The sequence below is a fragment of the Lissotriton helveticus genome, chromosome 9 (genome assembly GCF_964261635.1).
Source record: "Lissotriton helveticus chromosome 9, aLisHel1.1, whole genome shotgun sequence".
Lineage (NCBI taxonomy): Eukaryota > Metazoa > Chordata > Amphibia > Caudata > Salamandridae > Lissotriton > Lissotriton helveticus.
The window spans coordinates 49,652,328-49,666,462 of NC_136070.1; positions in this window are offsets into that span (position 1 = coordinate 49,652,328).

Sequence of the window (14,135 nt, forward strand, 5' to 3'; positions counted from 1 at the left end):
GCCTCGGTTGAGCTGTGCTGATGATGGAGCGGTTCCGTCATGGCTCCGCCCGCTCAATAGAACGCGCCGCGCAGGTGCATAATCAGCGCCGCGCAGGTGCGTCAGGCGGGCCATGACGGAACCGCTCCGTCATCAGCACAGCGCCACTGCGGCTGATGACGGAGCGGTTCCATCATCAGCGTCGAAGAGGGTATGCAAGACACTACATAGCGCAGAGAGGCAGCAATACACCACACCCAGCAGAAACCTTGCCTTGGGATTAACTTGGCAGAATCCCACAATTTCATTTAACTGCTGCAAACATTTTACATTTCCCTCATGAACAAGCGATCAATGTTGCACTTTATTTTGCATACCTTACAAGCGGATGTTTGTAGGGCAGATGTCTCAAGTCAGCCTGAATAAAAGCCTGGCTTGGTCTTTTGGCAGCCCAGAATCATACTGGTGGGGTGACTCTAACTTTACACGGGCAGTAAGAACAGTGCTTAATTTGTAAAACAATAAGTGCCAGGGCCCCTCCTCAGGAGGCCACCATAGCTTACACCAACCTCTGCCCCTGCCAGCGCTACCCATCACAGAATCAACACAACTACTAACCATCACACTGCAACAAGTGTGACAATTCAAGGTCCACAGAGCAATACGAATAGTTTGGCGGCAGGTTTCGTTGCTTTTAATGAATATTTATATAATAATCAACTGTTTTCTTTCTCATCTTTAAATTACACAAAAACGCTACCTTGTGGCAGACTGTCATAAGTGCCAGTGTTGACAATTAAGTGCCAGTGCCGAGCACCGAACCCACCGGCTCAAATTAAGTATGAGTCTCAATTTAGATCCACAGCACGTGTTTTTTTTTTCATTTATTTTAAAATATCACACGCATTAGTACTCTTCTCCCAAAGAGGAGAAGCCTGGATAAACACAACACTACAGACGGGACTCCTTTTTAGAACTCCAGCCTTCCTCATTTTATTAGAGTGGGTTGGGATCAGTGAAGTTTGCTGATCACATCACACCTTGTGACGTGTTGTGCGTCTCGGAGAAGTGACACGAAACCTCAATTACGCATGAGGCCACATCTATTGGCTGTACCGCTGCTTGCTGTTTCCTACACCACCCGCTGAAGTGAAAGTGAAGGGCTAGAATATGGTAAACCCGCCATCGTTGAATCATTCCTGACTGGCACCTGTATGCTGGAACTTCAGGAAGTTCCTTCTTGCCTGACCTTCAGTGTGAGTGAGGCTCAGGCACCCAGGCTTTGAATGAATGAATGACCAATATTTATATTATAGCGCACAGCTACTCAGCTGGAGTGCCCCGGTGCTAACAGTTCAGGTATGGCTGCTTACCCAAAAGGTTTAGCTCTTAAAAAGCCATGTCTTCAGCTGTTTTTTGAAGACCGGGAGAACTGTTTCTGCTTGCGTGCCAAACGAGTTTTGGGAATGCAGGCCAGGTCAGCAGAGGCATTCTGAGTGCTCTAGCAGGTGTGTATCAGCTGACTCGTTTCGTAAGGTAGGCGGCGCCCATGCCATGATAAGCTTTGAAAAAAATAACCATGGCCTTGAATTTTATCCGTTCCCTCACTCGGAGCCAGTGTAAGGACTTAAGACGGGCGGTCATATGTGACCTGGGTTTCAGTTTGAGAATCGCCCTTCCTGCTGAATTTTGCACCACCTGAAGACGTTGGAGAAGGTATTCTGGTAGTCCCAGATAGAGGACATTGGCGTAGTCCAATCTGGATGTGATCAGCGCCTGTACTATTATCTTCCTAGAATCCAAGGGAAGAAGCAGCAAAATGTTCTTCAGCATCCGCAGTAGCCCGAAACGGGTGCCCACTAGGGTCTGAACCTTGGACCGCATCAAGAGCTCATTGTCTATGTAGATACACAGGTTCTTGTGGATTGGACCGTGCTGGGAGGGAGAGATCCACGGGCCACCACTGGCTCCAATTGCTCACAGCAGATTGGCCGAGAAGAGACAATCTCGGTTTTGGCGGGATTGCACTTAAGCTGATTTTTCTTCAACCATCTAAAAACCTTCATGAGGCAGGAACTAATTGCATCCCCATTGAAATCTGCGCCTTTGTTACATGTAAATATCAACTGCGTATCATCTGCATAATAGATTATTTTAGCACCCTGAGCATTCATCACTGCACTGCTTATGCTTACTAAGTTACAAATTGTTATTGTGCCAGAGTAATTGGAGTAACATTGTGTACTCTTTTGACTCGAAATTACTGAAAACAACGCAATTACATCCATTTGTGTAATAATGAGTAATTTAGCACAAAAATCCTATCACAGGAGCACAGGAACAATAGAGGTTGTGAGTGCAAACGGCGGATGATTTTAGTGTTCCGTCAAATTTAGCGCTATTTTCTTTGTACAAAATGCATCCTCTGGTCTATTTTGGATGTGAGGGTGCATTGTTCGCAAAGAAAATAGTGCTAAATGCTGGGTTATGCTTCTAGTGTAAATCTGCGTAATCTTGTGTAAATTTTCTGTTGTTTTGCATGTTTACACTACAGCAAATTGCCCCACCCCTCGTTACAAATACAAAAATTGATAATGGGTTTGCAAACTAGGGGGGTCATTAGGATAACGGGTGGACCTAGTCCGCCCGCCATCCTATCGGGACTCGGGACCGCCCGCCATAAGGGCGGGGGTCCCGTGGGTGTTATTAGGATGCGGCCTCCACAGTAGCGGCCGCATCATGCATTTATAACATTGTGGCGGGCGGTGCTCTCTGCACCGCCCGCCACAATGCCATAAATGCATGTATGCATTTGCATACACAATGCGGCAGGCACCGCGTGGTGCCTACCGCATTGGATATGCAAATGCAGGGAGGTACCACAGGTACCCCCCCCGTGTGCACCCCCCACCCATCCTTCACTTAGGGGGCCCGCAGGGGGCCCCCCAAAGTGAAGAACGCATGCCGCCACGGAAAGGCATTGAAAAATGCCCATCATAATGTGGCTGGCGGTGTCTGATAGACACCGCCACCATATTATTCCTTTTCTGCTCCAGCCGCAAGGCGACCGGAGCGGAAAAGCGTCGGACGGTCATTCCGTCCGCCGAGGACCCCCGCCGAAAAAGAGTGTGTATGTCGGGCGGATTGCCCCCGCCAGGCTGGCGGGGGCTACCGTCAGGCTGGCGGGGGCAATCCGCCCGACATCATAATGGGCCCCTAGGTGAGGGGCAGAGCCCCAACGCCCTAATGGAATAACTTCCACTAGTCATATTAGGGCTGCATCTTTACGTATACGTATGTATATATCTATTGACATGATATCCTAGGGTAGCTGCTGCAGCATCATGGTGCAAGCGCGTATATTCATCATCACTCTTGGGCTGAATACTTGTACTTTTTTTTGCTAATGCTGTTTAATATTAGCAAAGCCAAAAGTTCAGCTGACCCCTTTCAAAGAGCGAAACCTATAGGTTCCGCCAATGTTTGAGATTATATCAGGTTTTGAACTCTTCCGATGCCATGCATATGGGACAGTTGCGGACCAAAGAAACCTAGAGCAATAGGAAAGGATGGAAGGATGGGTGTAGTCCCTTGTGAGGAAGACTAGAAATACCAAAAGAGCTTAGTCAGACAGACTGAGAGGGGGAGCTTAGCGGAGAATTATCAAACTTGCTTGGTGAGGATTTTTTTTTAACACACCAAATTCCACATGTTTGACCTGCTGGAAATTATCAGGGATGAACTGCGAGTGTCGCAAAGGCTGCCCACGAAGGGGGCTCAAGAGCCGGCGCCATAACAGTCGCTGCGCCCCCCATAAAGAGCCAGTCCGCGCCAGTTTTTGGCACCTAGAAGGCAGATGGCGCGAAAGCAGCCCCTGGCCTTAGAACGCTTCCACCCCCACCCCCTCCCCATCGCAGGGCCGCCCGACACGGCCAATGGGGAGGGGTGCTAGATACAAACCCTCCAATGAGGGATAGCCCGACAGAAGAGGCTAGCAGGAAATGGGTACGGGGGACGGGATATAAGGCTGCTCCCCCAGGTAAGCTCCATGTTCACGGCTGGAGCGGAGGAGCAGCAACTTGTACACAGAACTTTTCCCACCCACCCACACCGGCAGAACAGCAATGTCGCAGGCTGAGATAGCTGTAGGAAGGGGCAGAGAACTACGCAAAGAATGGTTGGTAACAAGGCACACCGGAGGGCGGTGAGCTAAGATGGGACCACTAACCTTGGGATGCCTCACGGCTGGGAGAGCTGGCCTAAGGGCAGAGGGTAAGGCCACCCACCTTCAGATGCCTCATGGCTGGGTGAGGAGGCTTACCGAAGAATGGGGGAGTAGCAGACACGGAGACGGCGCTCACAGCCCAGCCCCCGCCGGATGGCAGGGCACAACCAGAACCGGAAGGTAGCGAGTCGTGGCCTAACTCCTGGTATAGAAGCTACTCCTTTCCCTCCCGAAAAAGTAGAGCCCAAAACCCAACCAACCGGAGGAAAACACCAAAAAGAGACTGTACAGCAAAAGCACAGAACTTATGCATGTTGTCACTGTATTCCTAATAAACTGCGGCCAACAAATGACCACCACAAGAGTAAAACGTATGTTGGTTTTTATTTTGCAGAGGGGGAATGCAGTGGTTGTGGAAAGGTACAGACGGGGAGGTGGGGGAGAGTGCGAAAGTTATCACACAACTCGTAATTCCGAACCCTGTGCAAACACGTGCTTGCACAGGGATCACAATTTACCCCTTACCTAATGAGGCCTAAGTAATTATTGATTGCACCAAGCATGGTAATTACTATGAGCACAATTTTCGCACCATTTTATTTTTCAGATTGCAAGATGAGGACCGCCATGCAAATTGCATACATTTTCCACCTCACAATCCAGTATTTTGCACTATTTGCCTAGAAAAGTTGTGACAGCTTTTTCTTGAAGAAATTCTTGCAAGCAAAAACCTCGACATTTGAAATTCGTGCCCGACTTTTTATCGGAACCTACGTATTTTGATGGAGGATTTAAATTTTCGTATAAATCAAATGTGGAGCGCAAGAAGTGAATTGGCTGGTGTGGAAACTCCTGGTTACTTACACCTTCCACCTGGCTCAGTTTTCATAGGATGCTTGTCCCAACGGCATCAAGCCTCAAATTCATCCTCTGAAACCCACGCATGGTGCAGTGTACATGTCCTTCTCTGGAACAAAGTCATTCTGGTATTCCCTTAGTCAATCAACCAGTATTTCTATAGTGCTGCTATTCACCAAGAGGGTTTCCAGGCTCTAGATTGATAGGCTCAGACAAGAAGCGTGGGGCCAGATGTAGGTCACCAAATACCGGTCGGTAACGGCCGATTTCGGCCATTACCGACCGGTATTTGGTGATTGAGATGAAGGGGCCCTTAAATTTACTGATTCTGTATATTTCTGTAAATTACCGAATCGGTAAATTTACCGAATCTCAAATTCGTGATGTAGGTGGCCCTGAAAACAGTGCCACCGGCCCTTAAGAATTCGTTATTTACCATGACATACTATGTCATGGTAAATAACGAATTCCTGTGTACATGCACATCTGTGCATGTACACCTGTGTCATGTGGCACACATACATGCCCTTGAATCTCAAATTCGTGATGTAGGTGGCACTGAAAACAGTGCCACCGGCCCTTAAGAATTCGTTATTTACCATGACATAATATGTCATGGTAAACAACGAATTCCTGTGTACATGCACATCTGCATGTACACCTGTGCCATGTGGCACACATACATGTGTGCCACATGGCACACAAGCCAGAATCAGGGGTGCAACAGGGTGTCAAAGTGACACCCTGTCCCCCTTGCAAATTCGGTAATTTTACCGAATCGGTATTTACCGATTCAGTAATTGACATTGATTCCTATGGGCCTTAAGACCCATAGGAATCAATGGCAATTACAGAATCGGTAAATACCGAATCATTAATTACCGAATCATACCGATTCGGTAATTAATTCGGTAAAATTACCTACATCCCGATTGCCAGTTCTTAAATACCGAATCGGTATGATTCGGTATTTAAGAATCGGTAATCTGGGATTACCTATATCGGGCCCCAGGTCTTGATTCTCTCCCTGAATTCCGCCAGAGCGGGTGATGTCCGGGGGTGGAGAGGAAAGCCGTTCCAGGACTTGGCGGCACCGTCGGGGTAGGAAAAGAAACGACCTCCACTGAGTTAAAACGTCTCTGGCGCTCAGTGGACACTACTTTCTGCATTTGTTTGGACGAAAATGGTGTCTTTTTGATGAAATATGAAAGAAGAGTTTGTTACCTATTGAGAACAGCAAGGCACTGCATCAGCTTCACGTAGCCCAGGCGTCTCCAACTTTGTTTGTTATAAGAGCTACTTATGTTCAATGAAAATCATATTGAGCTACTAGTATTATTAACCGCTTCCGTGCGGCGCGTTAGCCGCGCCCTGTGCTGGACATTCCAGAACAGGGCGCGGTCGTGACGGAACCGTTCCGTCATCAGCACAGCTCAGCCGAAACTGATGACGGAACGGTTCCGTCACCAGCATCGAAGGGGTTAACGTGATAATTGCGACCATGTGGGACAAGGTTACATTAGTGACCACCTCATGCAAAATTACCAGCAGTGATAATCTTAGCACATCAGGCAAGATTGCCCGCAGTATTGTGAAAACGGGTTTATTAATTTGGAAAGGTTAATTCGTGATAGCCATACATGCAGGTAATCATTTTAGAAATGTCTCCCCAAGCCGTATGATTTATTACTCAAATATCATTTGAAATCCATCCATTTTGCTTCAAACATCAGATAAGTTAATGGGTGCTGAAAATACACACAATTTCGTCATGAATACTTTTCAATTTGGGATGCATATATTGAGTAAACCAGGCAAAAGCTTTTAAATTAGGCGGGTGGGCTGCACACAGGAGCGCTACTTCCAGGTAATGGGAGAGCTACCAGAAACTCACGAGCTACTCGTTGGAGAAGCCTGACGTAGCCTGTGATTTTTTTGTTCCACCCGCTGTACCCTTATTCCAAAGAGGTTGAGCATTTTCGTTTTTGGTTAGCCACCTCCGGCTGGCTAACAGCCTCTCTGTCCGCTACTCCATCCTTTGTAAAGCTCCGACACAGCTAGTCTAGGCCTAGCTTCCATTTGTGCAGCAGGTGCAGTGGCACCTGGCACCAGAGCCCTGAGGAGGCCACTGAACACTGATTATTGCTGTGTTTTATCATTCAAACAGCAGCCAGGGGGCCCATTTTCTTCCTGGCACCAGGCACCAGGAACACACTGGCTATGCTGGCCCTGTGAGTGGTACCAAATTACCAAGAAAAGATTTTTCCCGCAGTAACCCGACTTATATCTGCATTAAATTGTAAGCTACATATACATACTTCACACTTGACTGATAAGGTATGAAAGGGGTTTCATTGCACGTCATATACACCCGTGTAAACTGAATATGCCTCTTTTTCCCGCTGCCCGTGACCCCACATGTTGTTACAACGCGGTCGTTATATAGACTGCGTTGTAACAATGCATACCATTACCCCGCGAGTCGTAACAACGACTTGCGAAGAGGGGCGCTGGATGTTGGAATAGTATAATTTAGTATTCCAACTCCAGTCTGTGTGGACAGTAGGGAAGGTGGGGTCACGTTTTCGTGGTAAGTGTTGTTTACCGTGTAAACTACGTAAACATGCACATTGCATGGACACGGTCTTCAGGCTAGTTCACAACAGAAGACATTCTCCAGCATCTTCAGTCAAGGATTTTCGGTGCTCTCGGTAAAATGACATTTTACCGTTTGGGCGCTCCCTCCCTACCAAAAATGACATATCTGACTCTAGCTCTGCAGCCGCTTGTAGCCTCTTCTGGTGACCTTGTAAGGCAGCCACATCCAGTGGCTTTAATACAGCACTGGCCCTGGGGCCCACAGCGGATAGTACGTCAGTGCTGTCTATGACCCTAACTAAAGAAGGTCGCCAGTTGTGAAAATAGCCCTTTAGTAAACTCTAGTGTTTTGGATTAATTATGCAGATTCAGACTTCATTTTACATCACACACACTGAGCGGGCGTTTGAGGTGCAATTAGTGAAATGTAGAAGTCTCTTTTTTCCTGTAGGCACATACATGTAAAAAAAAAAAAATATGTAAATTGATACTTGTATAGCGCACTACTCACCCGCTAGGCGCTTGTACGAATACCGCTGTGGAACCCATCCTGGCTTTCCCTGTGAGGTGTCCACTCCTGGGCACCCCCAAGGTGGAGGCCAGGCATCCTTAGCGTTGTGGGGGTTGTTGTGGAGATTAAGCAAGCTATTGCCCAGAGTTGGACTCCATGATTGGAATAGGCACCGAGGCGAGAATTATCAGGTCCGTGGAATTTTTGAGCCCAAGGGGAATTGAACCCTGGTCTCAGGCCAGACCTCTGCCTCAGGGTCTGCCACTCTAACCATTGAGCCACTCTTCTGCGTACATCTGTTCCCTGGGCTACAGCAGAGTGCCAAATGGTAGGAGCATGTTTCAGTTCTGAGTCCTGTGGAAAGAAAATTAGGTTTTGGTAAGCATTTTTCCTTTAAAGTTCATTATTCTTATTACATTTCTTTATTTCCTGAGTGAAAACTATTTGGAAAAATACACCATAGTTTTTATAAAGATTGAAAATACTGAATACAGCCCATTGTTGTACAATTGTTTTTTTCTGGGGGGGTTTCTATGCATGTACTGCCCCCTCTTAGTGAGAACACATATTGTTTATATTTCTGTAATGTTTCTTTCTTTTTTCTCTTTTTTCTTCCATGCAGAAAACATGATAAATAAAGTGGTTAACAAAAAAAATGCAGATTCTTTTTAATGGTGTAACAAAAGCAGACTTCCAGCCACTTAGAGCAGGCAATTTTATTCCAATTAAAATACTGTCCATTATGCAATATTAATGAAGTTACAATCGTATATTTTATAAAAACACGTTTGGATGCAAATACGACCAGCACATCAACAATTTTGGTTGTGGTGCCAGGATGCGGATGCGATGGTGAATGCTCAGCACAAATCTGCTCTTTTCTATTCCTGTTAAGAAGAATAAGCAACTTGGAGACCCGGGTGAAGGACAAAGGGCCATATGTATCAAGGTACCCATTTGCGATTCCGAAATAGCGATTTTTTAGAAATTCGTACATTGCATTTAAGGAATCGCAAAATTTGCGATTCCTTAAATGCAATTGCAAAATAAGGAATAGCAAATTTTGCGATTCCTTGTTTTGCACCAGATTTCCCTTAATACATACCATTTGTCAAATTTGCATTCACAAACGCCGAAATTTGCAGAATTTCGGCGTTTGTGAATGCGAATTTGCTTGATACATATGGCCCAAAGTCTCCAAATGTTCTGGGCAATCAGGGCTCTATGTTTTGGAACCTATGATGGTGCTTGAAAAGCGACAAATAAACAGAGATAGAGCAATAAAGAAACAATGACGGTGGGAATGGGACCCCCAGTGCTGAAGTCTGCACCCCAGAGGGGGCGTGTCCTCCTTGGAAGTAGAACGTCCTTCCAGAATCCTGGGGGCCTTATTTACAGCAAAATGACGCAGCGCCGCAAGCCATTTTGCTGTGAAAGCCATTTTGCTGTGCCATTTTAAAAGCACAGGGATGCGTCATATTTAAAGCAATATGTTGCATCCCTGTGCTTTCCCCTGTGCCGGCGCACAATTGGCTGCCATGCGACAACACAAGCACCCTTGCACCTGGTGCAAGGGCATCTGCATTGCAGGGATACCTTTCTGCACAAAAACAATCATTGATGGTGTTTTCCCCTTTCTATGCGTGCTGCAGAATGCAGTACGCATAGAAAGAGGAAAAAACGAGTAGAAATAAAAAATATTACTCTTCGTTGCGTCTCCTTATGCCTCCCCTGAGGAAGCGTAGGATTCTGGCATATTGGTTTTCGAAATGTAGTAAATTTGGGAATGCAGCAGAATCCATGGGTGTTGCGTGGGAACTCACAGAGCAACCTCCATGGCACGTCCCTTTCATGCAAAGAGATGCGTGAAAAGGATCCGTATTTACAAGGCCATGAAAAGCCACGCAGCGTGGCCGTATAAATATAGGCCAGCTCACTGAGCTACCAGTGCTTTGCCCTTTGCGTTACCCGTGCATCACCTTTTTTGACGCACCGGCCACACAGTGTGCTGGCCCATATTTGTAAGGCTACGCAAAGCCACCCTGTGTGGCTTTCATGGCCTTGAAAATATGTGCTCCTTTCCACACATCTCTTTGCGTGCAAGGGGTGTGTCATGGGTGTTGCTGTGGGTGTTCCCACGCAACACCCATGGATTCTGCCACATTCCCAGATTTACAACACTTCCTAAACCTGGGAATGCGTCGGAATCCTACGCCTCCCCAGGAGTAAGGAGGCGCAACAAGGAGAAATACTTTTAGTTTTCTGCATTCTGCCGCACGCATAGAAGAGGAAAACACCATTAGTGATTGTTTTTGGGCAGGAAGGGGTCCCTTCCTGCACAAAAACAATCATCCTTGCAACGTAGGCACCCTTGCAGCATGGTGCAAGGGTGCTTGCGTAGTCGCATAGCAGCCAATTTTGCGCAACAGAAGGGGAAAGCACAGGGATCTGTAATATTGTTGTAAATATGAAACATCCCTGTGCTTTTAAAATAACTTACCTCGGCGCAGCAAAATGGACCAGGATTGGGCAGCAGAGTGCCCACAAGTTCAAAAGATACACTTGAGGCGCTACAGCTCAACTTCTGATTATCTCCAACCATCTGAAGCTCCAGCGAGCACTACAAACCCATCTCTTCCTTCTATGAGGATGTTCAGCTCCCTGGCTGAATACACAATTCAGCGCCTCGACACACTTTGGTAACTGTTACCACACATAGGGGCATATTATCAAGACAGGCGATAAAATTATCGCCGTTTTAACTGCAGAAAACTGCCGCTAAAACGGCGATAATGGGCTTGATAATATGCTCAACGGAATTCCAATTGAAGCCCATGTTAGATGTCTTCACATTTAACATGGGATTCAATTGGAATTCCATAGAGCATATTATCAAGCCCATTATCGCCGAAAACTGCCGCTAAAACGGCGATAATTCTATCACCTGACTGATAATATGCCCCATAGTTCATTCCCTCGTAATTTAGAAATGTCTAAATTCATTGCACCCGTCTATTAGTACATCTGAGTTCTACCTGAATCATCCACGTGCACGTGGTGAAGAAAATGCGAGACAGTGCACCAAACTCATTAGCTTTCACAAAATGGGGCAGATTTACAAGCCCCTTGCGTCTCTTTTCCCAAGTTAAAAGTGATGCATAAGTGGCGCAAGGAGCTTGTAAATCTGCCCCATTGTGTCTAGGAAGGAGAGACATATCACTTGATATTATCAAGAAAGGGCGATACATTATCTCCGCTTTTATCGACAGGAAACTGCCGCTAAAGAGGTGATAATGGGCTTGATAATATGCCCTTGTGAATTCCCTTAGAAGTCCATGTTCTGGTGTTAACCTGGGCTTCTATGGGAATTCACAAGGGCATATTAGCAAGCCCATTATCGCCGCTTTAGCAACAGTTTCCTGCCGATAAAAGCGGCGATGATGTATCGCCCTTTCTTGATAATATGGCCCAGTGATCTTGTACTGCGTAGCGTTAATGTTTGGACACTCACCTATAGATGCAGAAGGTTGTGATCATGCATTTAGGTCATACCCTATAGATAATAATGAAATCCCAAATATAAGCATCAACTTTAGCATTTAACACCATTTAGGTCTCCAGACCAACAAGTGGACTTTAAAAATAGTTACTTTGTTATAAGGATCCTGTGTGTAAAAAATTTAAATTAAAACTTTATTATAGATTTGTTTTTGTCTTTTTATTTCCTTTTTTCTTTTTGTTGAATACTTTATAGATAGAATGTCTAAATATTGTAATATGTAATGTATTAAAAGTGTCCTAATAGTTGAATATATGCAATGTCATATATTATGTTTTGTCTCTTAACAATGTACTTATGTGATTGTAACTATGTTGTTAATATACGTTGTAAGAACGTTGTCTCATGTGTTTTCCAACAGCCTTGAAGAAGTCCCTATAGTGTGGGACGAAACGCGTTGACTCTGTCTTTGTTTGGTTTATATTAAAAGAATATGAAAGAATATGAATAATGTATAAGATAACTTGATGCTTTATTTGTTTTTTTCTGATGTTGAGTTACTTTGATTGACTTACTGACTAGAGAATAATGTGACGTGAAAGATAAGGTTTTCTTGATTGATCATTTGAATAGAGAGTGTTCCTCCTCCTATAAGTTTTGTGAGCGTTGTGTGGCATGAAGTGAAGTCGAGTGGCATTGTGTGGCGTGGATTAGGGTGGAATAGCATTGTGTGGATTGTAGTGGCATTGTGCGGCATGAAGTGCAGTGCCTTTGTGGGGTGTGAAGTAGAATGAATTGGCACTGTGTGGAGTGGAGTGGTATTGTGTGGAGTGAGTGGAGTGGCATTGAGTGGAGTGGAATAGAGTGGAGTGGCATTGTGTGGAATGGAGTGGAGTACAGTGGCATTGAGTGAAGTAGTATTAAGTTGAGTAGAGTAACATTGTGTGGAGTGAAGTGGTGTTGTATGGAGTGGAGTAGATTGGAGTTAAGTGGCATTTTGTAGCATAGAGAAGCATTGTGTGGTGTGGAGTAGATTGGAGTGGACTGGCTTTAGTGGAGTTGAGTGGCATTGAGTGGAGTGGCATTGAATGCAGTGGAGTGACATTGAGTGCAATAGAATGACATTGAGTGGAGTGCCATCGAGTGGCATGGAATAGCATGGTGTGGTGTGGAGTGGGATCGTGTGGAGTGTCGTGGAGTAGCATTGTGTGGCATAGAATTGTGTGGCATTGCGTGAAGTGTAGTGGCACTTTGTGGAGGGGAGTGGCATTGTATGGCATGGAATAAGGTGGCATTTTGTGGTGTGGAGTGGAGAGGATAGGCATTGTGTGGTATGAAGTGAAGTTGCATTGTGTGGCTAGGAGTGGAATGGCATTGTGAGAAGTGGAGTAGATTGGAGCGGCAATGTGTGGTATGGTGGGGAGTAGCATTGTGTTGCGTAGAGTGGATTGACATTGTCAAGCATGAATTTGAATATAGTGGCATTGTGTGGAGTAGAGTGGCATTACGAGGAGTGCAGTGGACTGGCATTGAGTGAAGTGGAGTGGCATTGTTTGGCGTGGGGTAGCACTGTGCAGCGTAGAGTAGACCGGCATTGTGCGGTGTGGACTGGCATTGTGTGACGTGGAGTGGAGTGGCATTGTGTGAAGTGGAGTGGGCTTGCGTGGAGTGGCATTGTGTGGAGTGGAATGGCTTTGTATGATGTGAAATGGGGTGGCATTTTGCAGGGTGGAGTGGAATGGGTTTGTGTGGAATGGAGTGGCATAGGGTGGTGTGAAGTGGTACTGTGTAGTATGGAGAGGCATTGTGTGACATGGAGTGGTATTGTGTGCCATGGAGTGGCACTGTGAGGGGTGAAATAGAGTTGCATTGTGGGACATGGAGTGGGATTGCACTGTGTGTTGTGGAGTGGAGTGGCATTATGTGGTAAGGAAAGTTGTCTGAGTTGACAATGAATAGTTCTATAGCACTTCAAAGCTTTGTGCTATATAAATACAGTTACAATACAGTATGTTAACAATGATCTCAACCTATGATCTATGCAAACATCTGATGCCTTTGATCTGATGTAGGGGCTTGCTAGTATGTACAACCCTTCTGCAAGACCTGGTTTGTTCACAAACAAGTGTGCTTTAGACCAGGAGAGGCTAGTGGGCAAGAAAGCAACATATTATCGTACCGATTGGGGATAAACCAGGTGAAGCCGGACGGTGGCAGTGTTGTGGAGCTACAACACTTTTCCAAACAGGAGTAACAGATGTTCTCTGTACTCAATCATGATAAAGAATGACAGTGAGTAACAACCACCTTGTTGTAAGAAGAGGCAAACAGAACATTTTAAAATCAGGCAGCAATATAATGGCTCTCTCAGGCGTTGATGTGTTGGGGTGGGAGGGGAAGAAGCTACACGGGATGGGTGGCAGAGGGGAGCACCACAGACCAGGGGGTGTGGGAAGGGAAGAAGA